Genomic DNA, 20067 nt, shown 5'->3' on the forward strand with positions numbered 1-20067 from the left:
ATTATTGAATATATCTCCTAAAGAAATTATACAAAGGTAGTAGGGTCAAGCGCGCCGCAAGCCATTTATGAATAGTGCAACCAATTCATCTAACTACAAATTTATTTAAACCAACCATCATGAAGTTATTATCCATTACTCGTTCTAATCTTCTGGTCGATGAGCTTTATGGACTCTTATGACAAATAACCAAAAGTGTCAAAGGCAAATGAAATAAATAGATGTTCATTGGGCATGCACATTTTTTCATGTTTCGTCATCTTTGTTGTCGTGCGTTGCTCTATTAACTACTTGCCCATTGCCAAACCGTACCAAGCATAGAAGAGACACCTATAACATCAACACAAGCATGCTTACCCACTCTAACTAGTTGTAGATCAAGACATTTGCCGGTATACAATCAACTAGGTATGTGAGAAATTAACAGGGGTCTTTTTTTTCACTTGTACTACTTTTCTACTTGCCAAATAATATCATACAAATTATCATGTGCATGGTTATGACGATATTTTGAACCTAAGGAAGTACCTAACACATGTTGTGTGATCTCTAATTCAAAGCTCTTACAGTCTGCTCTTCTTACATACACGCTGAACAACGATCATAATCCTTATACAAATTAGAATCATGAGGCGGTAATGTAAGATGACCTGGTACTCAACTGGTGTCATGCACTGGCCAAACCCTCAATTAGAATAGATGGAAAAAATTGTTATCCGATTGGAAGCATCCAATATTCCTGTAAAGGAGCATTTCAGCCCACCTTTACATACAAGGATGGAAGGGGAATAGGATTGAATATGGAAAAGACCGAGTTCGTTGTTGAGCGAACTGCCTACGTATTTTCTCTTGATTCTGGGGGGAGAGAAGAATCAGGTCTGGCGTAGTTTATATGTGAGGTATTTATAGATGATGAAAGTGAATCTTCCACCAAGCACTACACCATAATAGGATATTTGCAACACGCACCTTTTTTGCTTTGCAACGGTTTTTTACCGTTAGAAAATTGCCAACGCTATATAAGCGTTGGTAATGTTGTTAAGTGTTACTTTAATTCGGATGAATTTCTGAATTAATTTCTAACGCTTTAAAACCGCTTGAGAAGTGTTACAAATACAAAATTTGAAAATTTCACAAATAGCTAAACCAAAAATATCGCTCTATTATTTCGGTCTAAATATAAAACATAACCTTAACTTTATTCTCTCTCCTCTCTCTCTCACCGCCGCTATATTCTTAGGTCTCCTCCCTCTCTCTCACTTCCGGTACTTTAACTTCTCCACTGGTAGAAGATATCTTCATGAGTAATTGTTATTGGGACAATAACAGTGCTCTTACTATATCTGCTCCGAATCTTAAAGTGTTGTCGCTTGCTGATACTAAGCCTGCACATGAAATCCGGATTTTTGCTGCCACCCTTCATCATATTAGTTATATCAGTGATAATCCACCTCATCTTAGTTTAGAGACCCTTTCATCTTTGTTTCATGCGGAGTTTAGATTCGGAGCTCCTCCTACTTCAGAAACACTACTCTCAGATGCTTTTAGTTACCGCCTAACTAAGATTTTGATGGGGTTGATTTATGTTGCTCGACTGAGGTTGGGGGTTTCCTATATCGAGGTATGATTCTGTATTCATTTCCTACCATTTGACAATTCTTGTTGGTTTTGTATTTATCAATCGTATACTAATTAAGATCCGTTCTCGGTTTCGACTGTGGTTCTTGATTTCTCTGGTCACGGCCTACTTCATTTGTTTGTCTCTCTCACTCACTTGAGTTAATACTATTTAAATTTTGCTCGATTGATGCTGCTCCAAATTTTCTTGCTTCAAAGGTAATGATTTTTATTTTTGCCGATGTGTTGGAGCAAGCATTTATAAGTTATACAATGCACTAATTGGTACGTAATTATAATTCATGAAAAACTTGTCCCTTCAAGTGCTCATTAGAAAAAAATTAAGCTCCCAATCGCACTAATTTTGATTGTTTACCTGTTATAGTCATTTACTTAAATGCGGGACCTTAATTCTATTAATCTCAATATACAAATGTATTTGTCATGTAATGTTTTCTCGCTAAACCTTAAGAAATTTTTTATGACCATACCAAACTTTCAAGCTCAAAAAAGTGCTATCTTGAACTTCATCTGCATATAATGTTGGCGATGATATTATTATTTGTGCAGTGGAATCCGTGCATGACAAGTATGGGGTGTCCATTTATCTTTTTGCTAGAAAAATACTTTTTTTTTTTTTTTTCTTGAAGAGAAAACCTTATATACTTGCTAACAGTAAAATTGGAGATAAGGATATAACGTCATCAAGATATTTTCTTGTATTGAGGGTTATTGCAAAGATCTTGGAGAGAGGTAGAGAGCTACTGATGATGTATCACACAAGCTGCCTTTCAGAACATTAAACATTTAAGTGAGCGGAAAACACATGAAGAGTCTTAGTTTGTTGGAGATTCTGATTAAGAACTTTTCCTTGGGAAAGTAGATCAATTCCCCATCACATTCCTCCTCAACAAAGTGAGATGTAAAATTAGGTACAATCAAATGGTTTCCACGGAGGAGAATAGGTCACACATGTGGTTGTAATCCGGTTGTAAACATTCTTATTCAATTTTCTTCGACCAAATTAAATATATCTCACCTTACATTGGGTTGATAATGAATTGGTACTAGTCGGATCGCTTTGATTTTATTTACTTTTAATATGCTCTGCTGCAGACCATTAAATATATCTCACCTTACATTGGGTTGATAGTGGATTGGTACTAGTCACTTAGTCGACCGCTTGATGTTATTTACCTTTAATATGCTCTCGCAGAAAAATGATACTAAAACTTTTTGGCATATGATTAGTGTTAGTGTTTTAGAATAGGAAACTAATCCGATACCTTTCTTCACTCTATGTCCTATCTTTTACCTTTTAATGAAGTTGTGCATGCTTAAGTGTTAACGAATCATGTTGTTTTTTTCTGAAGTTAGTTTCTACACGCCAGCCCATTGTCTCTTTGCAGCAGCCAGGCTTCTTGTGAGGTGGTTAATTTTGCTGCTCATTGTGTTCTTTGCCGAAGTTCATAAAAGGACGAGAGAAAATGCCAATTTTGAGTTTGATTGGTTTGGATATGTGAATCCTCTCACAAAGCTTGGATGGCTCCAGTGGATTGGTGCGCCATATGCATCCGGGGTTGGATTCATCAAAGACAGTTTGCCATCTCGATTCTTGTAGGTTTCGCATCCCGTTATTATCATATTCTTCATGGTCTGATTTCCTTGGCCGCATATTTAATTAGATTATCATTATTATTTTTACTTATTATTATTATTATTATTGGGTCAATCGCCATAGCGGCAGTATCTTGCCCATGAATATTGGGTAGGCTATCTTTTGTTATAAGAAAAGAAAGCATGCCCCGCATTTTTATTATATGTTTTAACTTTTAAGGTCACGTGTATATGATTCGTTGAAGGAGACACTCATGGAGCCCGTATGGAGATTAGTCGAGACCAAGGTTAAGTTGTAACTATTGTGAAGACTGTTTCCTCACCAAGCAGGTCTTCCTCAGAAAAATGTTAACCTTATTTTTAGCACATAAGATGTGAATTTAAGTTATAAATAAAATAATAGTTACTATTTTTCGTCTCTTGACATGTCTAGAAGACTAGAACTGTCAAAAACTCAAAAACAAACTCATTTTTCTTTGGCTATTGATTTCACTCATCGATGATGTCATTTTCACTAAATGGATCTTTCTCTTCCTTGGGTTTGAATTGACTCATTGAGTTGTTATTCACATCGCACCAAAAAAAAAAGAGTTATTATTTACGCATGTGGGAGTGAAAAATGCTCTTTTTTGGCTCAATGGGGTTTTGCTTCATTGCAAATTGAAGTGGCTTATCAAATGATTGAGAACATATGTGGATGAGTAAGACTCCTTGTCTATGTTGACTTATTCATTCTTATTAAGCTTGAAATACAAGGGGTATGCAAATGAAGATGGCTTTATAAATCGGGAAGGCCAATTTGGTTGTTAAGTGTTTTAGAAAGGGACCGCAGATCATTTGTCGAATGAAAGAGTTAAAAAGATACTATATTACTATGCTGGCTTTTGCTTCAAGTTTTATTTAGTGTGACGTGGAGGTAACAGTTTCCAATCTGCCTTGTTATATCTCAAGTAGTTTGAGCCTATCAGATATCTTGAAATGAAGTTATTGATGACCTAATTATTATGTGGTTTCTTTTTTATTAAATTACGCGATCTCTGTCTTTATTGGTATCATTGTCTCACTTTCTTATTATTTCTTGCTTTCCTTTCAAAGAATGGTTGTATGTACGGTTGTTTCTTTTTCTCGAAATTTATAGCATACCTACATAAAATTTGGACTGTTGAGCAGTTATGTTTATGTTTCAAAGCAGGAGTTGTTGCGTCATTTTTGTTTTTTGCAGTTAAGAGTTGCATTTTAACTTCAATAGTCATTTCCAAGAATTTCTATCTTCTTGAGCAGGGTTCGCTGCGGGAACACAAAGAACAAACTGATGGGTATGTAATTCCTCATGGCGACTGGTTCGAAATTGTTTCATGTCCACACTACTTGGCCGAGATTGTAAGACACTCTCTTTCTCTCTCCAAACACCTATTAAAGTTTTACTTACAGACTTGGAAAGTACAAGTTACGAAATTATTCCCTAACATGTACTTTGAGAGTAACAGTGTTCGTTTTATTTGTGCTACTGTTAAATTAAAAGTTTATGGACAAGTGTTGTGGATGCTAGGGTTTAAGTAGGTTGCAGCAGTAAGGTGCATGATGAAACCAAAAGACTTTTCGCCAATAAGTAGAAGATCCATGTTGGGCTAGAATACATCACATAAGGCAACTTTAATTTTGAATTTGACGAGGTGAGAGAGCTTCTCTATTGTGACATCTCAAACTTCTTTCAAACCGAAACACATGAGAAACCGCTCCATTCCGCGGGTTCCCCGAAAAATGGATATTGTTTGTTTGTCCAAATCAATCACCGTTAGTACACACGCAGTGTAGAGTGTTGGACCTGAATTTTTTTGGCATGTAGAAGAGTTTGTAAGAAGCTTACTCTTAAGTGCTTATGTGGAGAAAGGGTCTTTAGAAAATGATAATCTATGATTAGAGTTATATTAGAAAGTTAATTTGTTTCATAAATGCACCCATAGCTAGTGGGAAACATTTTACCAGCCATTGTGGAGAGTAAAATGTTACCTTCCATGTAGATGGGATATTGCTTGTCGCTTGTATCTCCAAGCAAAGAAAGAAAATTGGCTTCAGATTTTTTAGGTAGTCGGGTGCTCTTCTTTGCATGTTCATAGAGTTCTTGTCTTGTGTCTTTCGTGAAACAATACTCGTGGTTAAAATAAAAATTCAATTCTATGTTTGTCCATGATTAATTTTCTACGATACATGAAAAATATTGCTTTACCCTCACTGCACTTGAAGGTGGAGATACATGTTTGCATGGTAGTAAGGCCGATCCTTACTACTAGAGATTGAACTAACTTTTACCGTAGAGTCCATTCATTTCGGATGGAGGGTTTATATTAAGTAGAGATGTTGATTGTCTAATTACACCAATTTGAAGAAACTTCTAGTTGTTGGTGCCGCTTATAATTGGGTTCTTAGACTCATTAAGCACACGCTAACGTATCAATATTTGAACTGATTTCTATACAAATTGTAGAACGACATATCCTACAAGAGTGACAACAATATACTTTTATGTTTAAGTGTATATTTGTCTTAAAGATTAAGCTGAATGCAGATGTGCTGCATTGTTATAGAAAACCAAGTGAAAAGCCCGCCCTGAATACCCATTCATCATGTGCAAACCATAAAACTCCATTTTTCCCGCACCTTCGGACATACATATAGCTCCGATACTCTTTATTTTCAATTATCTTTCTGCAGTTTTACAGCTTAAAAGGGGATTGCAGGTGGAAGGAGAGAGGGAAAGGATGTCAAATAATCACTGGAACACACATTGGTGTTACAGTGCAAAGGCCCTATCCGACTTTGTGGTTGGGACAATAAATGCCCATATTGCGTGGAGGATTTGTGCAAGAACTCAATGAGGTCGAGGGTAATGAAAGCTTTCTCAGCTTTGATGAGGCAGCGGATGGTAGGGAGAAGCCGTGACCATGATGTAAGAGGGAGATCCGGTGTGGCAGAGCACTAGTGCTCCGAAAGTAATCGAAGTTCTAGCAGAGCACTAGGACTAGCAAAGCAAGTAGTAACACCAAAGCAAGAGTCTCCGGTTGCCTTTCTCGATTCACTTCTTCTGGAGAGGTAAAGGGGGTTTTGTTTTTGTTTTGGAGAACGAGTTTTTGAAATTTTGTTAAATGGATTGTTTTTTTTTTGCGGTTTTTGAGCTTTTTGTTAAGGGAGCCGGAGTTTCACCGTGATTCTTATTGTCGCCATTGCTTATTATAGTTCATTTACAAGAAAAGGTACTACTAAATCTTGTCTCATTGTCAATTCAAAACTAATCTTCCTAGAACATTTTATATCATTTAGTAAAATAAAAGACTAAAAGTAGAAGGAAGGTGCAACGGTGTTTATATATTTGATACCTAAGGCATTGGGATTTGCTTGATTTTTGTTGGGGTTTTCGTGTTTCAAGTTGAAGTTAAATGGCCCATTGAATGTCTTTCAACTATTTTTGAAACGAAATTGATTCATTTGATAAAAAAGTGGAAGCATTGAGTCGAAAGCACCTTTATTGAGTCGACTCCGTGATTACGCTCAAAAAAAAGTTGAAATTAGTGCTTCGTATACAAACTTTTCAGCACCTCACTTTGAAGAGCTTAAACCGATGTGGCCTTATTTAGCTTCCTCTTATGGCTCTCAACCAAGGTTTGTTCAAGGTTAGAAGAGATAGGACAGCAAAGAATAGATTAGATCGAGCTATCTCTTTGTCCCCGCCGCTATGGTAGCTAGTCGAATGTAGGATAGAATCTCTTTCTTGCTTTGTAGATGTATCTTGACTTCCTTACTTTATCGTTAGTGGTATAAGGACTCCCAGCTTTCTTCTTTGTAGTTGGATGTAGCTATGGTAGGTAGGTTCGGGATCAATTACTCGACTTCCTTCTCTTGAGATTAAAATAAGTGGGTTCAAGCTTGATTTCCGGTTTGATAAAGGGATAAATAACCGCTCAACCCGTAAGGTGGCAAATTCCCAATACGGATTTCATTACATTCAAAGCATTCTAACTACGACCCGCCTCGCCGAGACTTTCTCCAATTGAAACCTTTAACTTACCAAACATCAAACAGAACATCACGCCAGTAGTTGCCGCTTGACAGCCGGAGTTAGCCTAGTTGCTCCTACTACTGAGCTTGCTTTGACTACACGGAATTCAAGCCCCGGCTTGATCCGACCCACCCTTCAAACTCGTGAACAGATGACAAGCGCACTCACGGTGCCGCCTCTATAAAGGCTGCTCCAACTCGACACTTATTCGAGTCTACTTTCTCGGTGGTACATTCCGATTATCCTTCCTTATGAAGAAATCCCCCTTTCGTGTTCCTTCCACCATTCTTTCCCTACACTACTGTTTTACAGTGCAGCTTAGCTTCCTTAATTCCCGAGTTCGGGTAGGGCTGGCCAAGTGAAATAGATCGAATCGCAGAAAGAAAGTAGTACGAATGTTGAAAGAAAGTGGTCAAACCACATTCCCTGCGGATCGCGGAAAACTGGCCTCAAAAGGCTGAAATCTATAACTGACCTTCTTATCCGCTGTGAAAATCTCGCTATTCCCTTCGACCAAATGTATAAAAACGTAAGTGTGCTCCTTCCATTTATCGATAGGGGGCCAGAACATGCTTCTTGTGTGGTTCCGAACTAGCCTTTTGTAGTCCCCTTGCTTGTTGAGTGTAGTTACGTCCATCTTATATAGGTGCAATTTGATGAAACAAGGTTTTCACTCAACAAGAAAACGGATCGCTTAACACTATACGGCTTTCGCGGTAGCTCAGTAGTTGCTTTTATGGTCGATTCCGTCCTTTCCTTTGCTCCTTTCTTCTATTGATTGATAGCGAGGAATCCCACCAAGCCCCAAGCAAGGCAAGCGAAGATTGATATAGTTCCCTGCTCTTTTCTTGCTACTTGCCTGTAGGGTCCGGCCGAGAGTGAGCTTCCCGATAGTCTCTTCCTTCCTAGAAATAGAACTATAACTATAAAACCCATCCCGTCTCCTTACTCGAGATATCTGAGATAGCTCCGTCAACTAATAACTTATATATATGTCAGCAATACTTTTCTCCCAAAAAATTTTTTTTTTACAATAATAAGTTAATAACACGTTTTCTTTTTCTTTCCAAAACCTTTGCATTATTGTCTCTCTCTCAAGTCTCACCAGCTTTAAAGGCTACACATTCCCGCTCTCTTTGAGCAAAGCAAGCATCATAGGTATGCTACTTTACTAGTCTTTCCACATGCATGTTTCTTTCTTTATAGTTTTAGTTTAGTGAGTTTTTAGTATGTTTTTTTTCAGTGAACTTAGTGCGTAATATCGCTTGTAGTATGTTTTCATTCAAGAAAATTTCATTTCTATCTTAAAATCAGTTCGGGTGCTAGATTTTAGCTCTTTATTAGCAAGAATGGATCAAAATGAGTTCTTTTTGGCTTCTCCAATTACAAAGGATCGAGAAGTGACTAGTCCCCTCGTAAGTTGGAACATCTTTGCTATGCAATTTGAAAACTTTAGAGAGTGGTGGAGGTGGGGCGGTGGCCTCGCAAGTCTCTCTAATTCTCAGAAGTTACTGAAAGAACTCCAGTTTTCCAAAGGATTGGTTAGTGCCGACTACGGATGACATGGTGACAGTGATTAACTAATTAGCCCCCGCGCCTAAAATTTTGGACTGGGGGAAATGAAAGACAAAGTGTACTTTGATGGTTTTGTTGCGTTGGCCAAAAGACATAAAATGAACTCTTGTTTGATAATTGGTGTTAAGCAAAGCAACTTTTGGTTTTGTCCAACATTTGGTATTTGAGGGGATTAGGGTGTTGTCATGTCTTTGTATATGTGTTAAAATAGGTAATGTTAGCCCAAATTGATTGCTTGAAGGCCAAGTTTGAATGAGTCTTTGTAGCCCGGTAGTCACAATAAAGTTCTCATGGCATCTCCGTTATCTTCAAGCAGGTGATTTGATAGTAGTCAAAACAATGTTCCCGCAAACTTTTGCTTTATTCTAGTTATCCATTAGATTAATCATGAATATTGTCTCCACCATCACTTTTCCCCATGACTCGATTTTATTTAGAAGACAATTTAGAGTTTATTAGTTTCATGTGTATCTATATTTATTGACATATTTGAATGAATTGCATTTATTTGCACACGAAAATCGTTGTTAGCGATGGAACTTCTCTTCTCCTGTTATGTTTGAATCTTATCCCTGCTCGATGCTCAAACCGAATTTTATCGAGAAAAGCCTACATACAAGTCAATCTAAGTTCTCACTCCACAAGTAGTGCTCAAGTTATGTTTGAAGGTAAAAAGTGGTATGTTCTAAATATACAATGAGTCGCCGATATAGGAATCTATTTGCTTTTGTGTCCTTCTCTCTTGATTTGTTTATAAAGTGGCTTGAGAACTAGGGTGTTTTTGATTGCATGAATTTAATTAGTATGATTGTTTTTCTGAGTTCATTATTTGTTTTGTGATTTTTTTGGAATTAGATGGGCTTTGTGGAGCGGCACTAGGATTTATATTGAGTGAAGTCATTGTCACTAATGCTTGTTATTGCATTTTGAAGATTTGGAATTGCTTGGAAAATCGTATAGAAATTTGTAACTCTTAGTAAATCTGAATTTGTAACCCTCAAAACTCTTTTGAAGTTATATATATGACTCAATGAATATTATATGTTTTTTCAGCGCTTTGCTTGTGTTTATTTTACTTGTCAAATGGTATTAAAAGCATTGGTATTTTTCTTTGTTTCTATATGAAACCAGAGGTGCGGTGTTTAGGGCAAGAAAAAATAAAAATAATTTTTTTACAATATCAACACATTAGTAACGGTTTTAAACCGTTGCAAAGCAAAAATAAATATTAAAGCATCATCGCGAATCGTTACAAATCAAACTATGCAACGCTTTTAACCGTTAGTAATAGTCACTCTGCAACGGTTAATAACCGTTGGAAAATTTCTTTTGCAACGCTTTTAACCGTTAGTAATAGTCACTCTGAAACGGTTAATAACCGCTGGAAAATTTCTTTTGCAACGCTTTTTACCGTTAGTAATTATACTCTGCAACGGTTAATAACCGTTGCAAAATTTCATTTGCAACGCTTTTAACCGTTGCAAATATTTCCAACACTTTACCGACGCGCCCTATTTGGTAACGCTTTTAAAAGTTATGAAAATTATTCGCAACGGTTTTTTGCCGTTGCAAATAGCCTGTTTTGGTGTAGTGAAGTAAATGTCATAACAAATGTAGGGTGGAGATTGAGAAGGCGTGCGAGAACTGTGTTGATAGACATGCTGTAATGATGGGGATTAGTAGTCGTGGTTAGTAGCTTGCGGCAATGATTGTATAAATGCAGCTTTGGTCATGATTGCTTCTAGAAGATAGGCTGAGCCATGCTATAGAACGATCTGCGTGATGACATGATCTGTTCTGGAGCGACCTCGTAGCTCGTGGACGCAAGCTAGTGACGTAGGTCGGAGAAGTAAGTCAGAGGTCGGTGTGGTATTTCCACCATGCTGAGCACGTGCTTGATATTCCTGAATGAGAATATCACTCCCTCACACAACCCCCTCTCAGTAGGTCGTGCAGTTCATTAAAGCGATCTGCTGAGAGAACACAGTAGCGCGTGTTGAGCATGCATGAAGAGACAAACTGATGGAGATACCCAAGGAACTTTATAGATCAATTCGCACTATCCGTGAACTGCACGCGGTAATAGTTAGTAATGCGTGTATGACACGCGGAGCAAATCTGGCAGTTCTGCGGAGAAAAACGTCATTCCTATTTTTTCGAGATTTGAAAAGACAAGACAGCTTGTTGGAAGTCATGTGCGGCTAGGGCTAGGGTGTAATCATAACGCTTTGGGAACTGGAGGGGCGGTTATACAAAACCACGTTGGCTATCTGAATCACCATTTCTTGCTTCTCTTTGCAGAAAAACTCACTACACCAAGAGTCTTCAGGTTAGTTTTCTGCCATTGTTGATCTTCTGCTCTCTGCTTCATTCTTGCTTTTTGTTGTTGAGTAGTTAGGTCATTAGTTTTGTTGCCTGTTGTTGGAGTTGTGAGTGACAAGAGAAAGATGTCTGACTCAGACGATACGCGATCTAATGAGATTCGCGAAGTTTCTCTTGGTTGGGATGACGCGGAGGAAGAGAAGGAAGAGTCAGTTTATGGTGTGAGTGAGGGTGACGATGATGATGATGACGTTAATGAGGCAAAAGGTGGGGAAGATGATGCCCGATCTGCATCTGCGGTTGCTGTAACTAGTACTTCGTCGTGATGAGAGGTCGTCGTCTAGTGGGCTGCCGCCTAGGACTGTAGACAAACACGCTTTGAGGGTGTTCCCCTACCTGAGAAAGACTTATGGGATAACCGTAAGCGGTCTGGAGATCCACGAGCCAGAACAGGATGCACGGATCTTTAGCGATAGGTACAATCCACCGAACTACGGCATTATAATCTGTGAGGGGCAGTTGAGGGCGCATATGACGATACCGTTCTCTAAACTGGTCTGTGCGTTCTTGAACTTTTGTGGCAAAGTGCCCGACCTGTCAGTTTGTAGGTAACACATGGCGGTTGTTCAAGGTGTTTGACCTGCTGAACGCCAGCGGTGAGTACTGGATAGGGGTCGCTGATATTATTGAACATTTCTCAGTAAAGCAATCTCGGGCTCCTAACTTTAGTTTGCAAACACGAACTAAAAGGTCGAGCATTCTGGACGGTGTGAGTAATGAGTCTTGGGACAAAAGGCCGTTGCTATTTGTTGGGAACTTCTGTGCTAGAGGGTACAGTGTGGAAAATAAGATATGTGACCTTACTGGTGGGTACCAGTACGCTATTTGAGTGTTTCGATATTGCATCTGTTGACTTTGTATTGACATTACTATTTTGTTGTCTGTGCAGAGCTTGCTATAGAGAGGGGAACTGATCGGAAGGTGATTGAGAAGTTCGCAAGGCTAACTCTAGCGTAAAAACAGATGAAACTTCCTGAGGTTGCACATTTCTTTGTGGAATGGGGAGGGCCTGCGATTAGGGAGAAGGGGAGGGTTTAGAAGAAGAGGGCCCGAGGTGAAGAGATCAGTAAAACGCCTAGTGGACCTGTGATGGAAAAGCAAAGAACGACACGCGACAAGGGAAGATAAGAACCGGTCGTTGGTCCAAAGCGACCTCGGAGGTCTTTGGTGGCTCGGGGCTCAGGGTCGAAGGGTGTGGAGGGTGCACCTTACGATCCGGATGATATCGGCTTTGATATTCTTGAAGCGAAGTCGCTACCAAAGAGGAAGGGCGACGAACCCGAGGCCCGTATCACGAAGGTTGTGAGGGTAGTTGAAACTGTGCTTGGGGGTAGCTCGGGACCTGGTGGTGAAGGGCGAACCGGGGGGAGGGCGGCTCGTAGCTTGAGGTTTAGGCCACTGCCTGACTTCAGCGTGCTGGGTGAAGAGACCACGGAGGTCGCTCCGACTAAGGTTGCTGGAGATACTTTTGGTAAGATGAAGGGGAAGGCTGCTATTAAAGAGACTGGCAAAGGTCACTCCAGTGGTGGGAAAGATGAGCTGGAGCGCAACCTAATGTATGTAGATAAGGCGTCTGGCAACAAATGCTTTGTGAAGAGGTCGGATTATAGCTACAAATCCGCACCTATAGCTGCTTGTTTGCTGGAGGGGATGACGCTGGATGGTGATAGGAAGGACTTGGATTCCAAGGAGCTGGAGTCGAACTTAAGGGGAATGGATAAGGTGTGGTGCTTGGTAAGTACCTCCTATATTATGATTTGTTTGTCTCGTTCCGCCTCGTTTTATTGCTTGATACTGACGCGGTGCACTGTGCTTATTGACGCAACTTATTGCTGGGTACCAAAAATTGAAAATGGCTGCGCAGTTTGCTGAGATCGAAAAGACTGAGGTCGAGTCCTTGAAGGACGAGCTCTCGACTCTTCGAGAAGTGGAACAGTCTGAGAAGAAAGAACTGGATGCTTTGAAGACGCAGCTCACTTCATTGACTTTAGAGAAGACGTCAACTGTCAATGAGTCGGTCGAGCTGAGACATGAGGTGGACGACCTAAAGAAAAAGCTAGCCGTAGTGAATGCCTTTGCTGAAAGATGCAAAACTGCCACGGTGCAGGCGAAGGAGGCCTATTTTGCCATTCGTGCTGAGGTAGAGGAGCTGGAGAAAAAATACGATGAGCTGCAAGAGGAACATGAACGTGGGGCTTTGGGTGATCGTAGGAACGAAACACTCAAAGATTCTAGTAATGTTCCTGAGGTCGTGCCTCCTTCCGCTACTGATGCATTAGCTGATCCTTCGTAGGTTCCGGTCGATCTGGACGTGACCGTTACCGATACGGCTATGACGACCTCCGGCGAACCTAGCTCCTATCAAGTCTTTGCAATGCGCCGATTGAAAGCTTTGAGAATGTTGTTTAGAAAAGGTGTTTTAAGTTTGTGTTTATGTGTGGCCTTTGGCCCGAAACAATAGAACTGGTTTCTTGGGGTAACCTGGGCGATTCGCTTTAAGTACTAATTTTTGTTTGTATTGTACTTGGACGACCTAGACCTCCGGATTGTTCTGGAGGGTTCAGGGAGTGATACCCGCTAGTTAAGCGAGTTGGATTTCTGAAAGAGACTTCGGCAGCTTCGGTTAGTCTACGAACTGGACTTAACTTTAGTCGACAGTTCACTCTTTTACTTGTATTAAATGCATGTCCCTTTATTTTCTCAATTACTTGGTGCTTTGCATATGATGTGTTTGATTATGCTTTGTAAATGCGTGGCTGTTGTTGCGTCCTGTGGTAAGAGGGAGGCCAAATGACCTGTGAGCTTGTTTATGCGTTATGTTTGTTATTCGTCTTTAGTATTGTAGGTCGCACGAATCATTAGGACGCAAGGAGCGTTCTAAGTTTGATATTTGCATGGGCTACAGTACGTGTGTGGCAAGTGTAAGAATATGGGTGGTCGGGAGATATAAAATGATGGCTGCCAGTGGCCCCGACGTTTGGCGCCTCGATATAATTATGGCGTGCCTTGGGAAGGGGACGTTACTTGAGCATAAGTAAATGCCGTTAGGAGAAGCTCAAAGGGTATTTAAGCTCCTTCATCTCCAAGCTTGTTCTACTCCAAAGTTCTTGTGTTCTTACCTTTACCGATCACCGAGGTAATCGTGTTCTTCTTTACTTAGTTATTCGTTGGATAAGAAAGCTTTGCTTTTGTGTTAGTTCGATGATCTTTGGTTTCGTTTGTAGACTTCGAGTATGGCGAGGCGACGTGGAGATTCTCATTGGTGGTGACGAGGGAATGAGGGAAACCTCTCCCCGCTTGTGATGGAGGAGATGGAGTTTAGACCCCATCCTCATAGGAACCATGGTAAAAAGCGCAAAGTTGTTGGTTCGGTTCAAAAGAAAGGCAAATGTGCCAAGGTGGAGGGGCGCTGGGTGACCGGAGGTATCGTGTTCAGGTTTCCCGAGGAGGGGGGTAATGACTGAACTAGGAGGAACATGGCAACTGGGGCATGGTCACAATGTTGTGGTGCGCGGATTCGTCCCAACGTTCTGGTGATATGGGGAGCGACTTCTTCTACGTTGGGAAGACGGGGAAGAAGCGCATGGTTAAGCATTCTGATTGTAGCTTCCATTCGGCCTCGATAGTGACCTGCCTCTTGGAAGGAATGGTGCTAGGGTGATAAAGCTAAGATGGAAGATGAAAGTTTGGAAATGACCCTAAAGACCACAAACTTGGCTTGTTGTTTGGTGAGCTTTCTACTTGTACCGATTTCTTGTGGTGTGAATGACGACTATTAACATTGGCGTTCTTTTTGCAGTTTCTGGTGGGGTACGATAAATTGAAGCGAGCTATGAAACGTTCTGATAATGTCGATGGTGGCACGGCTGAGCTGGTTAGGATGCATACTAGCTGAGAGGCTGATAAGAAGAAGATGAAGGCCCTGAGGAAAAAACATTAGGACACGTAGAGGAGAAAACTATGTTGGTTAGTTCAATAAAGGACCTGCGTGAAAAGCTGGAGTCCGTGATTGAGTACGCCAAGCAGTGTCAAATTGTGGCACGAAAAGCGCAAAGGGAGTATGATCGAGTTTGTGAAGATCATGGTGTGCTAGCGGAACTGTACGTTGAACTACTGGAAAAGCAAGATCATGAGGCTGAAGAAACTGCTGCACTTGTCATAGCATGCGATGCGAGTAATATCCCTTTTACTAGCGCCGCTCCTACTAATAAACATGTTGTCGGTGATGCTTGATTGTGATGCTGGATTTTTTCTCTTGTAAGTGTTGAAGATTTTTTTGGATATTCTGTTAGTTGTCCTTTTTGTGAGAGAGTTAAACATTAGAACTAGTTTCTCAGGTTTTCCCCGAGTAGTTCACCTTTTGTATAGATACCAAACGAAATGGTTTCCATGAAAGTGGCGATTCGATATTTTGCAACATTTGTAAGAAATACCGATCTGAATTTCCTAGGTAGACCAACAGTCGGCGTGTTTTACGAACCGGTTTCCCGGCGTTGGTTAGGCAGTTCTATTGATGAATGTATATGAAATGCATGTTTCTGCTTATGCTTGATTGCTTGTAGCTAGTGGTCCGTTTATAATGCTTATGACGCATAGTGGCTAAGAAGCCTGAGGTTATGGCGTTTATGTTTTAGCTTGTGAAAGCGTATTGCTCACTGAGAGCGTTCTTGATGAGTTGATCCTAGAAGTATAGGTCCTCAACTAGTGAGAATTGGAGAGGTTATAGAGCCTGTTAACTCGAAGAGAGTCTTTGCTTTCCAAGAAGAGGGTTGTAGTTTTTGAAAGCGTATTGCTCACTGAGAACGTTCTCACTGAGGGAAGTATAGGTCCTCAACTAGTGAGAATTGGAGAGGCTATGGAACCTGTTAGCTCAAGAGAGTCTTTGCTCACCTGAGAGCGTTTTAGCTTATGAAAGCGTATTGCTCACTGAGAGCGTTCTTCCTGAGTTGATCCTAGAAGTATAGGTCATCAACTAGTGAGAATTGGAGAGGCTATGGAGCCTGTTAGCTCAAGAGAGCGTGCTGCTCACAGAGAACATTTTAGCTTATGAAAGCGTATTGCTCACTGAGAGCGTTCTCGCTGAGTTGATCCTAGAAGTATAGGTCCTCAACTAGTGAGAATTGGAGAGGTTATAGAGCCGCTAGCTTAAGAGAGCGTGTTGCTCCGCGAGAGGCGTTTTAGCTTATGAAAGTGTATTGCTCAATCGAGGCGTTGAAACTCCCCGAGAGTCTTTGAAAGTGCACGATATCTTTGGTGGTGCTTTCGATTACAAGTTCGGTGTTTTGTTAATGAGATTGAATAGAGTAGGTTGTAAGGCAAACATAAGTAAACTAAACCTGAATTTACAGTAAATAACAACGTGGAATGTACAACAATGCATTTTTATTGATAAAATTTCTTTAACAAATAAGTGTTCCAAGGGCGTGGCAATGGTTTCCCCTCTTGGGTCTTGATCCAGTACGCTCCATTGCCTACAACTCGTTCCATTATGTATGGCGCTTCCCATGTTGGTGCAAGCTTGGAGTCATCCCGAGTCTTTTTCAGAACTAGATCACCAGGTTGAAAAGATCGAGGATGTACTTGCTTGTTGTAGGACTTTTTCAGAGTTTGATGGTAAGATGCCACTCTGATGGCGGTTAGGTCGCGCCGTTCTTCCAGCAAGTCAAGCTCTCAAGCTAGGATGGAGTCATTATGTCCCGACTCGACGAGTTCTGATCGAGTTGTAATGACTGTCAGCTCGGTGGGAATAACATCTTCTGTGCCATAGCATAAGGAGAATGGTGACTCACCAGTGCTGGCGCGAGCTGTGGTGCGATGAGCCCATAGAATGTTCTCTAACTGATTTGGCCATTGACTCTTGTTCTTTTCGATCTTTTTCTTCAAATTTTCTAAGATCGCTTTGTTGCTAGCCTCTCCTTGGCCATTACTTTGAGCGTACTGAAGAGTGTAGAATGCATGGACGATTTTCCACTTGGCCAAAAATTCCTTGACTGTTTTTCCCTGTAATTGAGAACCATTGTCCATCACCAATGTGTGTGGTAAGCCAAATCTGGTAATGATGTGTGTCCAGATGAAGTTTCTGATGTGTGATTCTTTGACATGAGCTAAAGGAATTGCTTCGACCCACTTAGTGAAGTAATCAGTTACAACTAAGACGAAGCGAAAATCGGTACTTTTTTGTAGGATGAATGGTCCCATGATGTCCATTCCCCACATGTGAAATGGTCAAGGGCTCACAATGTTGATCAACTTGCAAGCTGGTTGGATGATATTGTGGCTAAAGTTCTGGCATTTGATGCACTTGAGGTCGTATGTTTTGGCATCGATCTGCATTCGAGGCCAAAAGTATCCTTGGGAGATCACTTTGTGAGCCAAAGAGCGACCTCCAGCATGGTTTCCGCACTCTCCCTCATGAACTTCAGCAAAAAATAATTGACCTTGTTCTGGGCTTATGCACCTCAAGTGAGGTCCGCCAGCAGATTTTCGAAATAACTTGTTATTGACCAAGCAATAATGGCGTGCCTGATATGGAATTTGTCTGGCTTTGGCACGCTCTTCTGGGAGTGTACCGTGCTAGATGTACTCTATGATGGGATGCATCCATGTTTGACTCATCTAATTCTCAGAGAGTGGGCACAGGTCGCTGAGTTCTAAGACGTGTTCAGCTTGGTAAGCATGTCGGTCAATTACTTCAATGAGTAACTGCCTAGGGACCACGCCTTAGGTGTTTGGGTAGCCGTAAGCTAAAACCGCAGCGTGACAATTTTCGTCACGCAAAAAATGGTGTATCATGGCTTTCTTGAAGGAATGAAGTAACTGATAAATAACTTGAAGGTATTTATATAGGTTACCTTCGTGGGTAGTGTGCTCTTTAGCAATGTGGCGAACGACTAGTTGCGAGTCACTAAAGACTTGAAGTTCTTGTACACCGAGCTGTAGCGCCATTCTAAGCCCCATGATTAATGCCTCGTCTCTGCCTCGTTGTTAAAGGTCGCCAAGCGAAGTCGTCGACGCCCGATTTCTCCATCATTGCTCCATCCGGGGATACTAGGACAACTCGATTCCACTTCCTCCGGGGTTGCTAGATCCATCTACAAAGAGAGACCATACAATCTTGTCATTCTTCTTTGTGGATGGGATATCCGTTTCGGTTCCCAATTTAGGTCGATTGATGAGGGAAGTCGATAGGAAATCGGCAACGACGACCGCCGAGAGGTCGTGGGACAAACTTCGATGTGGTGTTCCCCGAAGTTCTTTAGCCCACATTGCCATGCGAGTTGTCTTGTTCTCCTTGTGAAGGATCTTCTTCGATGGGAGGTCGGTGAGTACTTTGATTGAATGTGCTTGAAAGTAAGGCCTGAACTTCCTTGCAGAATATAACAATGCTAGTACTGTTATTTCAATGTAAGAGTAGTTCTTTTCAGCTGGAGTTAGCGTCTTACTTGTAAAGTAGATCAGTTTCTATGAGTTGTTTTCCTCTTTGAAGAGAACCGAACTGATGGCAAAGTCTGATATTGCTAGATAAAGCCCCAGCGTTTCGCCATCTGTTGGTTTTGCTAGGACGGGAGGTGTAGTCAGGTACTCTTTGAGGGTGGAGAACGCTTGGTGGCATTGGTCGTTCCACGAGAACTACTCACCTTTTTTAAGAAGTTGCAGGAACGGTCGACATTTGTTTGACGCCCTGGATATGAATCGGTTGAGTGCTGCCACCATTCTTGATATCTTCTGTATTTGCTTCTTTGTCTGTAGATCAGGCATGTCCAAGAATGCTCTGATTTGGTCTAGGTTAGCCTCGATCCCCCTTTGTGATACTTGGTATCTCGAAACTTCCCGGAGGACACTCCAAAGAGGCACTTTTCTGGATTCAGCTTCATTCAAGTTCGACGTAATCTGGAGAACGCTTGCTTGAGGTGAGTGAGGTGGTCACCTGCTCTCTTGCTCTTGACGACCATGTCATCGATGTAGACTTCCATGGTATCTCTTAACATGTCCTGGAACATGTCAGTGACCAGCCGTTGATAAGTCGCTACAACGTTCTTAAGGCCAAATGGGAGGACGTTGTAGCAGTAGATTCCCTGTTCGGTGATGAATGACGTTTTCTCTTGGTCTTCTTCAGCAAGTGGGATTTGGTTGTACCTACTGTACGCATCCATAAATGACAAAAGTTTGTGGCCACAGGTCTGGTCCACAAGTCGATCGATTCTTGGTAAAGGAAAGCTATCATTTGGTGTTTCTTGGTTGACGTTGGTGAAGTCAACGCAGAGGCAAACTGTGCCATTCTTCTTTGGAACTACTACTATGTTAGCGATCCATTCAAGGTAATCAACCTTTCAGATGAAACCGACTTGTTTGAGTTTGTTGACCTCATCGTTGATTGCTTTTTGGAAACACAGTGATAGTCTCTTAGGTCGCTACCAAACTGGTCGGGCATTAGGGTTCAGATTTAGTCTATGACATGCAACATTAGGATATATACTCGGTACATCGATATACGACCAAGCGAAAACATCTTTATTCATGGATAAAAAGTTTACAAGCTGGACCTTGAGTGTAGGGTCAAGGTTATCCCCTACATAGACGAATTTAGGATCGTCTTCGGTTCCTAAGTTCACTTGGTGCCTTTCTTCAACTTGTACCGTGGCTTGTGGTGGTTAAGCATCCTCTGGAGGACTGATTCCTGGAGATGTTTTGTTGATCTGAGGAACAGTGGGGTGGCCACAGGAACTGGAGCGACCTCTGTGGTCACGACAACAGGGGTTGGTACGACCTCGTGGGTCATGACAACAAACAATGGAGTGATCTTCTAAAGTCAGATCGGTTGT

At 41.2% G+C, this 20067-nt stretch overlaps 1 protein-coding gene across 10 annotated transcripts in view; it reads right to left on the reverse strand.

The window, feature by feature from the left end:
- Positions 1-20067, reverse strand: part of LOC147511381 (uncharacterized) — a 123615-nt gene that overhangs the window by 78608 nt on the left and 24940 nt on the right. Inside the window, exon 3 of one of the 10 annotated variants that reach the window (XR_015219364.1) lies at positions 57-330. The exons of the other annotated variants lie outside the window; for them this stretch is intronic. The gene's annotated coding sequence lies outside the window, so the exon portion shown is untranslated. Of the gene's footprint in view, positions 1-56; positions 331-20067 lie in introns of those variants that run through there. 10 annotated transcript variants of the gene reach the window in all.

Source organism: Coptis chinensis, chromosome 3 (genome assembly GCF_015680905.1).
Source record: "Coptis chinensis isolate HL-2020 chromosome 3, ASM1568090v1, whole genome shotgun sequence".
NCBI lineage: Eukaryota > Viridiplantae > Streptophyta > Magnoliopsida > Ranunculales > Ranunculaceae > Coptis > Coptis chinensis.